Below are 10,991 nucleotides of genomic sequence, written 5' to 3'. Positions count from 1 at the left end.
ATGATTCATAACATAAAATAGCCAAACTTACAACATTCACAGTGGGTAGCTTGCATCGACTCGTCATATCCTCTTGACGATAGTTATAGATGTGTGTTAGGCTTGATCGAAAAACAACTTTCGGGATTTTATGTCGTAAACAAAAAAGTTCATCCATATAATTTATAAGCTAGATTTTTCTTCCCAATATGCAAAAGCGTGTAGTGACCACGAATATCTTCTGGAAGAACCTTTGGCGCATTACGATAGCCGCTGTCACACGCACAAGAGGACTCAAACCTAGTCTCGTGTCATGTTCAGCAACTACTGTAAACGCCTCCTTCTACAAAATGTCACTAGATGGCAGGACGTTATCTCGGGTATCATTCTTCAGAATGTACTAGCCCTAAAAGTATCCGTTCTTTGGAAATTTGTTTTAACACACTCATATTGGCCAAAAATGATAATCTAGCATCAAACATAAAAAATCAAACAGTTTTAACTGTTTTTCATAAAATAATTATTAAATATATCCCACTGTTGAAGGTGAAACAGCTCTGTCTTCATTTATAAAGCTTGAATTTAATTTAATATCTGAAAGAAAACAACAACTGCTATTTTGAAACCATACTACCTTCTAAATATTTTTCTTTACTAAAACTTACCAGTGCTGTATAATTATATCCATGAATTTGTATTCTACACCTAATTACCTGAAACGCGGGATTTATTTTCTAATTTAATGGTATATCTGTGGATATCACTGAACAAATGTGTATGGATATTTGATATTTTAATACAATTCATACGGAACTATTTTTTATAGAATGATAATACAACTGGAAAATGATTTCTGTGAGTTGATACAAGCAATGAACAGATATAGGAATGAAAAAATTTTAATTTTTTTAAAGAACGTAAAATTCAAAGTTTACACAATCAAGCACTATTGAAAACAATGAGTTCAGTCTGCTTTTACGAAGTTTGTAGGATTCTTTTAAAAGTAGAAACTCCGTTATGACAATCCTTAAATTATACATATCGCTCAAGTTTCAATAACAGTTGAATTATGGTTTTCGTAAAATACGTATAAAAAGACAAGTGAACAAACATTTTATAAGTCATCTAAACTAGTGCTAGTTGAATATGTGAATAGAAAATTACGATAATGATAACAAAACAATTCCCTTTTCAGACATAAAGAGAATGCCCCTGAAAAAATAAACAGTAAACATTTCAGCAGTTTTATTTCAATTCTGTAAGTCCAGGATTTAATCTATCTACAATTTAATGATGTTGATTTCCAAATTCGTTTTTTCTGGAGGTGTACCAAAGGGTTCAAAGTTGAAGACGCACTCCGCCAATAGACACGTTACTCATTTTTAATTGTAGGAACGTTATAACTGTGACAGTCAATCCTGGTATTCGATTAAGAGTAACCGTATAGGCGACGAATATTAGTGACTGGTTGACCTACCTCTGATCAACAGTTCTAATCTACAATGCCCATTTCTGAGCCTAGTCGTTTAGCCCATGCACCATTCGGTTTAAACCACTCTAATAAAAACAATATTGACTTTACACTGATAGGAACAAGCACAACTTGCATATATCCATTAATTAAATAAAAAAATAGATTACCTTTTCAAATTAATTTAAATATTCTTGGTAATACATTTTTGAGAAAAATAATGTAGTTTATTTAGTTTCCTCTTGAGTATCTTAAATAACAGCTAGAACAAACTTCTTTTAACTCGTCAATAGCCTGAAATCGGCAGAGAAGACTCCATAAGATGCAGGAAAATGCTTTATTCGATTGTAGCGTTTCTTTGATGAGTTTGTTTTGCACGTGGTTTATCACAACAGTGCAGGGAATACGATAACAAAAGCTACTCAAACTCATCCCAAATGTACACAAGTCACTGCCACGCTTTTCGAACCAATTCGGACAATACAAATGCTGTGTACAGTAAGACTGGATTACTGACATAATATAAGACGAAGATTTTTGGACTTAGTCAAGACTGTCATACTACGGGACGTTTTAATGTTCTTACATACTGCTGTTGAAGATAATCAAATCTTGACCATTATGAAAATAAGTTAGTAATTTTACAAATCGAGTAAATTGTCTTTTCTTTCGCTCTGCCTTCAGCGGTTGGCTGCCACAGGTTTTCATAGTTTAGGGTGTATGTCCTCTCGAATGCTACTGTTGCTAGGCTAAAAAATCAGCCTTTCTAACCAATAAACTTTTACAAGAAAGGTCTCGCTAGTAAACCATAGTTTCAAAGTCACAAGTATTCTCACATCTCTCTTACTTATTGGTTGACAGAATTAACATAATTACGTATTTGGTGTTGGAGGTGTTTAATAAAACCCAGCTCATGACGTAATTTGTTTATTTTATATATGTGTATAAATGAAGTGTCCTATAGAATGATGGAAAAAGGAATCACTACCGAAGAGGCCAGTATCTAAACATAAATCATACTTATAAATTTGTGCGACACTTAATTAATTATTAATTAATTTAAAGCTCACACATATTAACCAACAAAAATTAATTTATACAATCAAAAGGTTGTAACAAAATGATGTAATGTAAAACTATATAGTGTGTTTATATTTTCTGTAGGTTGTGCATTATTTCTTTAAGCAAGGAAATGAAAATACAACAACATATATCAATTACGATCATAGGTCAATAACAACAGTTTTAAGAAGTCTACTAAACAATACCAGTAATACACAAATTCTGCAACTATTAGGATAACTACCGATGGCTCTAAAGAAGCACATTTCAAGGGTTTGAACAAGTTCTTATGCAAAGTCTTAACTAGAGAACACAGTTTCTTCAAAAGTACTAGACATTTTAGAACCCAGTAAGGGTTTATGAAATTTTGTATTTTTTCTTGTCCGTATGAACTTTCAAAACTTGCAGTACAATGAACAAGTTAAGGTTTAAAAAGAAATTTACAACAAATAATGGTTTTAACAGTCCATTAGAAGTTAGAAGTAAAGCTAACTCCTTATTTGAGTTTGATGTTTGGTTAAAATGAGTGATTTTAGTTGTTTGCAAGTGACAAATTGTTTCCACAAGACTCCATTTTTTCACATTAAAATATAGCGAAATAGGTATTAATAGGACTTCTAAGTTAAATAGAAAATGATCTTTGTAGATTGAAATTGTATTCGAAAATTCACGCCTTAAGGAATAAGAAAACATTTTAGTAACTGATATCGTAGAAAAGTACATTAATATCTCCCATGTATCTGTGTGTTTATACTTTACGAACATTTTTGCTGGTGAATAAACATTTGAAAAAATTGTATAACATTAAAATCTTATACATTTATGGCTTTTAACAGTTCCAAGGACCCTAAAAGGCAATGTGATATGACGACACGCTGATGCAATTTTAAAAAAAGGCGTATCTACTAAGTGTATCTTGTGAGAATAATAAATTAAAATAAAGCAGATTCCAAAAGTAAATCAAAATCCATTATCAAAATCAACTAAGTTGCCATAGGTTGTGTTGTTTACTGTGAAATAATTATATATTTTATACGATGGTTTCTTCCTCTCTTAGTTGCACACTTAAACACAAACATGAGTAAGCGTAGAAGTTACCTTAGGGTCATACCTACCAGATTAGCACATGTGTGCATAAACTACCTTTCAAACTGAAAATATCAACTCCCCACAATTCTGCAGGAGATTCATAAATGCACGATATATTTGTTTGTTGCGCTGGCTGTCACGAATTTAACAGTGAAAGCCTAGAGGGAAGGCAGCCAGTCATCATTATCTACCGCCAACTCTTCAGCTACTATTTTGCCAACGAATAGTGGGATTAAACGCACTTTATAACGCCCCCACGGCTGAAAGAGCGAGCATGTTTGGTGGGATGGGGATTCGAACCCGCTCCCCTCATATTGCAAGTCAAGTGTTCTCTAGCCACCTGGCCATACCGGGTCAAACACTGTTCATTACAGGCTTATTACTATGCATTTTTCTTATACCAAACCTACACCAGGTTGTCTGCTGTTTCCGCTGAGAGAGATCAAACCCCTGATTTTAGCAGTGTAAGTCTGAAGACTTTCGCTGTCCCAGCAGGAGACTAAAATTTTAGACCATTAAAAAAGTAGGAATAATACTTATTAATAACACTTATATTTAACAGAAAGAAGTGGCATTTCAAAATATAAAATAATGTAATATTTTTAAAACAAATATAGATTTGAATGTAGAAACGTCTGTGCAAAGTAAGTCCAGCATGGCCAGGTGGTTAAGGCACTCGACTCGTAATCCGAGGGTTGCCGGTTCGAATCTCCGTCGCACCAAACATGCTCAGTGGGAGCGTTATGATGTGATGGTCAATCCCACTATTCGATGGTAAAAGAGTAGCCCAAGAGTTGGCGGTTGGTGCTGATTACAAGCTGCCTTCACTCCAGTGTCACACTACTAAATTAGGGACGACTAGCGCAGATAGCCCTCGTGTAGCTTTGCACGAAATTCCAAACCAATAACTGTTAAATGTAAATATCACTGTTTTGTTTGCTTTTTTTAAATTTCGCGCAAAGGTACACGAGGGTTACCTGCGCTAGCCATCCATAATTTAGTAGTGTAAGACTAGAGGGAAGGCAGCTAGTCATAACCAACCACCGCCAACTTTCGGGCTACTCTTTTACAGTGGGATTGATCGTGACTTTATAACGCCCCATGACTGAAAGGGCACGCATGTCTGGTGCGACCGGGATTCGAACCTGCGACCCTCAGATTACGAGTCGAGATACCTAACCATGCCGGGCTCTTACGTAACAGTGAGTATAAAACTACAAGAGCTAGAAGACACGATTACGAAGAATTAGAGATTATAAGGACAACGTAATAGTACATTTGTAAAGAAACTGGAAGGCATGAAATAATAAGGACAGGGGCAGTGTTCTTGTTAAAGCTAACTTTTAGAAAAGAAGAGAAATAATAATTGTCTTGTTAAGAAACTAAAAGTTGTGAGAAAACATGAAGTTAGTAGTGGTACTATCAAGTAGCTCCTACATTGCCAGAGGCACTTATATATATAAATATCCCTCTGGAGCAATGTCACGAGCACGTACAGGGCATTCCCAATAATACACATTTGTCCACTCTAAAGTAATGCCAGGAACACATATATTGGACACACATATAACCTTTGCCTCACTCTTTAGAAAATGTGATATTTATTCTTATTTCAGTTTGGAAGCAAGGTCATTCACCCTTAAGCTTTCCCAAAGTTTATCAGTTCCAATTTTCATATAAATTACGAAATATTAAAATATACGTTCTTTATGTGCGTAAAAATATATAAACAAGTCTCACAACGAAGAAGTTGTTTGTCTATAAACATGGCATTGAAAGATTTGAAGTAAAACTTGTGAGAAATAAGAAACGTTATGATAGTTAGGAATGTTGAGAAAATGAAGTTAAAAGTACCAAACGTAATGTATTGGAATACTTTAAACATAAGTAATGTTTGGTTTGTTTTTAATTTTGCGCAGAGATACACGAGGGTTATCTGTGCTAGCCGTCCACAGTTTTGTAGTGCAAGATTAAAGGGAAGGCAGCTAGTCATCACCATCCATCGCCAACTCTTGGGCTACTTTTTTACCAATGAATAGTGGGATTGACCTTTGCGTTATAACGCCCCCACGGCTGAAAGGGCGAGCATGTTTGGTGTGGCGGGGATTCGAATCCGCGACCCTCAGACTGCGATTAATATAAGTAACAATTGTATAACAAATCAGTTTTTTTCCCTACTAATACGAAAATCGAAAATATCTTTGTCAGCAGAAACTATTGAAAATATTCTAGCCGTTTAATCACCTAATAAAAAAATCATTTAAATATTGATGATTAGTGTCTATTTCATCAAATATATAAATGAATAGTGTAAAACAACAACCAACAGCAACAACAACATATATTTCATATTGGATTCACCTTTTATGGAAAAGGAGGATGATTTATTCTTTGATAGATTGTTTAGGCAGAGTTTTCATGATGAAACTTTGTAGAATGGACGGACACTGCATGTTGTGGAAAGCACGAAAGTCTTCTGTCTTTCTTCGTTATCATTCTGTCAATCATCACGAATCACATTCCGAGGAGATTGAGAAGAAATATTGCTGAGAAAATGTCCATATATCAAAAATTCATGTCTAATCATTTGAACGAGAAAAAGAACATTTATAGAAAAAGTAAAAAATGTGCTTCCTTCCATTAACAGGTTGATGTGTTAATGTTTGTACACGTTATGGAATTTAATGTAAAAAACAGATTTGGGTTTTATGTAAGAAGAACACAAAACATGAAAGTAAGTGCTTCCTGCCAAAGGAAGTAAGTAAAAATTATTAAGGTTTGTATCTGTTTGTTTTATCTCGTCCAGAGCATGAAAAAAACATAATTTTTATTAATTAGTCAAGAAAGAAAACCTGTTATCAATCTAATGTCCAGCACAGTTTATTTCACTCTATTAATGAGGCTATTTCTAGATAGTTATCGTGTTTTCATACTTGGCTTGTTTTTGTGGCATGTGTTAATATTTATGAATCATTAATTGAAACACATAAAGGGTAATGGTGATTAATTACTTCAAACTACAAAAAAGTGTATTTCTTAAACTTGTTAACAGAAGCAGATTGCGTTGTCAGAGATATACACAAACCCATGAGGGAAAATAATTAAGAGAACAAACAGAGACTTAAAACTTACATATACGTGTAGCTTCCAGACTTTAGCCAATCTGTAAAGATTCTAACTTGCAAAATCTATACATCTTGGCGACTGGCCCGTGGCGCTCACATCTCTCCCGACTGCTTTGTGAATGAGTAACAAGTTCGTTGGTCTGACGCACGAGGAATGACGAAGTTAGTGGTGAGTGGAAAACAAGAGGCTTGCTGACAGCTGGAAAGACGAAATACGCCTCAATGTGCAAAGATGTATAACATAAAACACCTTCTTTGTCTGTCTCGGGGAGGTGCGATGCCTTGCATGGTTTAATCTTGCAGGTTGAATCGTACTCGAAGTAAAAGGTCAAAGGGCAGACACTCGTTCTGACGGTATGTCTCAGAGCTTGGGAATGCAGAGCTCAATTTGTATCACAGCCATGGATAACTGTGGTTCTCCGCTTCCTGTAGACCTTCTCTAAAGAATGTTGTTTATAAATAGAGTGTGTCGGAGTGTGTAGAAACCGACAGTTTGTCTCGGTGAACAGGATATGACTTTGAACACAACATTTTTTCCAGCAAGATCACTGGATTATAAAACATGATGAAGCCATATATAACAATAAATACAATGTCAAAAATATGGTTTTCACAGTCCATGGTATTATAATGCAGCTTTATAGGGTCAGCTATTTCTATAAACAATAATTGCTTCATTTTTTGTTTCTGTTTAGTTCTAGCTGAATACACATTAGTCCTTGCGACTGGTACATCAAATGGCTATTAACTGCTTCTTGCACTTCTGACGCGTGACGACTTAGTTACCACGCTCTACGTTTTCGTATATACTTTGCATACAAATCTTTTGGAGAATAATAAATATTGTCGCTTATCAAAATTTTTGCCACAAGCAATATTTAATTTCTTAACCCTTTCTGTTTCTTTTTAAGATTACTAAATCAAAAGTCCTAAAAATATTCGGTTTACCAATAAAGAATGTATCTAAAAACATGTGTGACATAAGCTAAATAATTAGTATTAGTGTAAGCAAGAACAAAGTCAGTGTCAATTATTGAAACCTATTTCGGCATCCCTGAGAAAAAGCAAATAGGAATCCTCAATAGCCGCGGCACTTGACATTCAATTAGGCAGGATTAGAGTAAATTAATCTTCGACAACTTTTTATTAGGTATATTTTTGTGCGCTATCAATATCAAGCAAGAGGCGCGTCTGTACCCGGATCGATTTCATTACTCACCAGGAGTTTTACTAGGTTATTCTCAAGCTAAAATCCTTTTAGGTAAGATTAGAGTAAATGAATCCGTGAGATCTCAGCCGCAGTAAATTACGCCAATCGAAAGGGTATGATTTCATGAATCAAAAACTGTAATTTGATCTCAAATCGGTCAAGAGATGACGGAGTTATGTTGTTGTTGTTTTGAATTAAACACAAAGCTACACAATGGGCTATCTGTGCTCTGCCCACCACGGGTATCAAAAACCGGTTTTTAGCGTTGTAAGTCCGCAGACATACCACTGAGCCACTAGGGAGCTACGGAGTTATGGGCTTAAAGTTTGTACTTGAAAAAAACAAAACAAATTCAGAGTTATTGTATGAGCCGTTGTACTGCAGCTAGAAATACTTAGAACTTGTACTTCTATTGCAGTTATGATAATGAGGTAAAAGAATAAGGGAACGTCCATTAATAAAGTTATTTTTGATTCTTTTCTCTTGATGAGAGGATTCTCCCATTTTCGGTTATTTATCTTAATCTTACCTCACGATAGCATTATTAGTGTCATATCTCACACAACAATTAATGAAATATAATGATTTCTCAGAAATATGGTAAAAGGACAATATGAATACTATCTGTCATTACGCTGTACACTTGGAAGATTTGTTTGTCTGTCTTGAATTTCGCGCAAAGCTACACGAGGACTATCTACGCTAGCGGTCCCTAAATTAGCAGTGTAAGACTAGAGGGAAGGCAGCTAGACATCACCATCAACCGCCAATTCTTGGGCTATTCTTTTACCAACGAATAGTGGGATTAACCGTAACATTATAACGCCCCCACGGCTGAAAGGGCAAGCATGTTTGGTGCGACGAGGATTCGAGTCCGCAACCCTCGGATTATGAGTCGAATGCGTTAACCCACCTTATCATGCCAGGCCCCACTCTTGGAAGAAGGCAAACTCTATATAATTAAAACTTTCTTACCATATGGAAGGGTTACAGAAACATTCACTACTAATACTAGTCTTATCAAAACAAGTTTTAAGAAGTTAGCTATTTTGTTATAGTTTTGAACATTGTTAGAAATTATAAAAACTTGTATTGAAACCAACTGCACATGATAACACTCCTTAACCAATTGTTCTGATGGATAATTTTTTGGTCAAACGAAAATGAAGTATATAGATCAGAACTAGGACATAAGTTGTTGAAATCAACTCTGTATAACAAAATGACTAGATATATTTCCTTTACTAAATTAATAAACAAGATAACTAAAACCTACAATGATTAGAATCCACTGGATCATCTTTGGGAACCTATTTTGTTAATAATATTTTTGGACGTAATCCCTATAATAACTTTCCACGTTGCCAAATTTAAAACCTTTAGTCCAAAACACATATATTAAGTTAACAATGACAATCTCCATATAACCAATACTATTAACGAGACAAGGTCTAAAGGACACATGAAACATTACACGATATATTTACACAGTTTAATAACACAAGAAACCTCAATACATTTATCAGCGTTCTCGTATCATTAGTGGTGTACATCCAAAGGTGGAAATTACAGAAACAATCATAAACAAAAGGACACTGATTACCTACAGGATAATTATATTGATATATTGTACGAAGACTGAATTAAATACAAAATGATACATTTATCTCTGATTAATGTTATTAGAGGAATTTTTATGTCAGATGAGTTGTTTGGTTTTACAACAGACAAGTTGATGAGACAGAATACAGAATGATGGCAGAATTTGCGGTTTTCGCTGGTTAACTATGCAGCCTAGCAGAGAACAACACAAAAATACACACATATACAAAGCATCACAACACTTCAGGATAATTTGAAATACGTTCAGTGACAACACATCATCCAAGTGCTTTCATGTTTATGAGATTAGATTCTTATATAAACATATTCGAAGAACATTTAATTAGACAAGAGGCAACAGATTCCTTTAAAATCAAGCCAAGAATGATCATTACATAAATGTGCTTTCACTTGATTCTTCATACTAAACTATTAAACAAGTTTTATTTTAAAGAGTTAAAGTTATAATTAGACGCTATGGTAATGTAACAGTTGATATATCAGTTATAGCCATACAAAGCTTCTACTGTTTAAACCTTGAAGTCGAGAAAAGGAAAGGCAGTGACCGGCCATCGACTCTATATTCTAGTTCAACTGAAGGTCAAATGTTTCATCACTTCAGTTGACGTTGTGGGACGGTCATTGTAAATGCCTGCAGAACCACACCACAAGCTCAATGGGCGGTAAAGTTAATATCCAAAAGTAAGTTTAAATTTTTGTAATACGTACAGATATAAAATAGTATTAACAAAAGTTGCAGTAATCGGCCGGTACATATTTTCTGTACTGAGTGTTCACGTGCTACTTTAAACAACTATATATGTACACACGATAAAAATTGTTAACAAGCTATCTCGTCAATTATAAATAAAATGTTTTGTAGTGTAACAGAATCTAATAAAGTGATACGTTATTGACTTTCAGCACGAAGTTACACAATGAACTATCTGTAGTCTACTCACCACCGGTATCAAAATCCGAGTTTCAGTGTTGTAGTCTCCCGCTGAGACAACGGTAAGTTTTCTGATTTACAACACTACAATCAGGGGTTCGATATCTTTTGGTGGACACAGCAGATAGCTCGATGTGGCTTTGCTATAAGGAAAAACACACACACACACACACTTGGTGTCGCAAGCCTGGGAATAAGTTTAACTACTTGGCATATTTAACAATAATACACAAGCACATCATTGTAAAGAAAATAAACCGAAAATAAAAGCCCCACGCTGGTACAGCGGTAAGTCTACAAACTTACAACGCTAAAATCAGGGGTTCGATTCCCTTCGGTAAACTCAGCAGATAGCCCAATGTGGTTTTGCTATAAAAAAACACACAAACCCGAAAATAAAAATTCTTTATTGACAAAAAGAATAAAAATACAAACGAAATTTGCATCTAAACAAATAGTGTACTTTCTTGGACTCAGTTCAAACCCAAGTACGATCAGATT

At 34.8% G+C, this 10,991-nt stretch overlaps 1 long non-coding RNA gene across 1 annotated transcript; it reads right to left on the bottom strand.

Moving 5' to 3' along the window:
• Window positions 1-345: 345 nt before the first annotated feature.
• LOC143238786 (uncharacterized) lies at window positions 346-10,753 on the bottom strand. Its single transcript, XR_013020758.1, has 3 exons — window positions 6,734-10,753; window positions 5,963-6,147; window positions 346-573 (listed from the first exon to the last, which is right to left on the bottom strand). It is a non-coding gene; the product is annotated as an uncharacterized LOC143238786 (long non-coding RNA).
• Between the last annotated feature and the right edge of the window lie 238 nt (window positions 10,754-10,991).

Source organism: Tachypleus tridentatus, chromosome 13, assembly GCF_004210375.1.
Source record: "Tachypleus tridentatus isolate NWPU-2018 chromosome 13, ASM421037v1, whole genome shotgun sequence".
NCBI classification, from domain to species: domain Eukaryota; kingdom Metazoa; phylum Arthropoda; class Merostomata; order Xiphosura; family Limulidae; genus Tachypleus; species Tachypleus tridentatus.
Note: the sequence above shows the minus strand (reverse complement) of the source record. Positions and strands in the feature narration are given on the sequence as shown.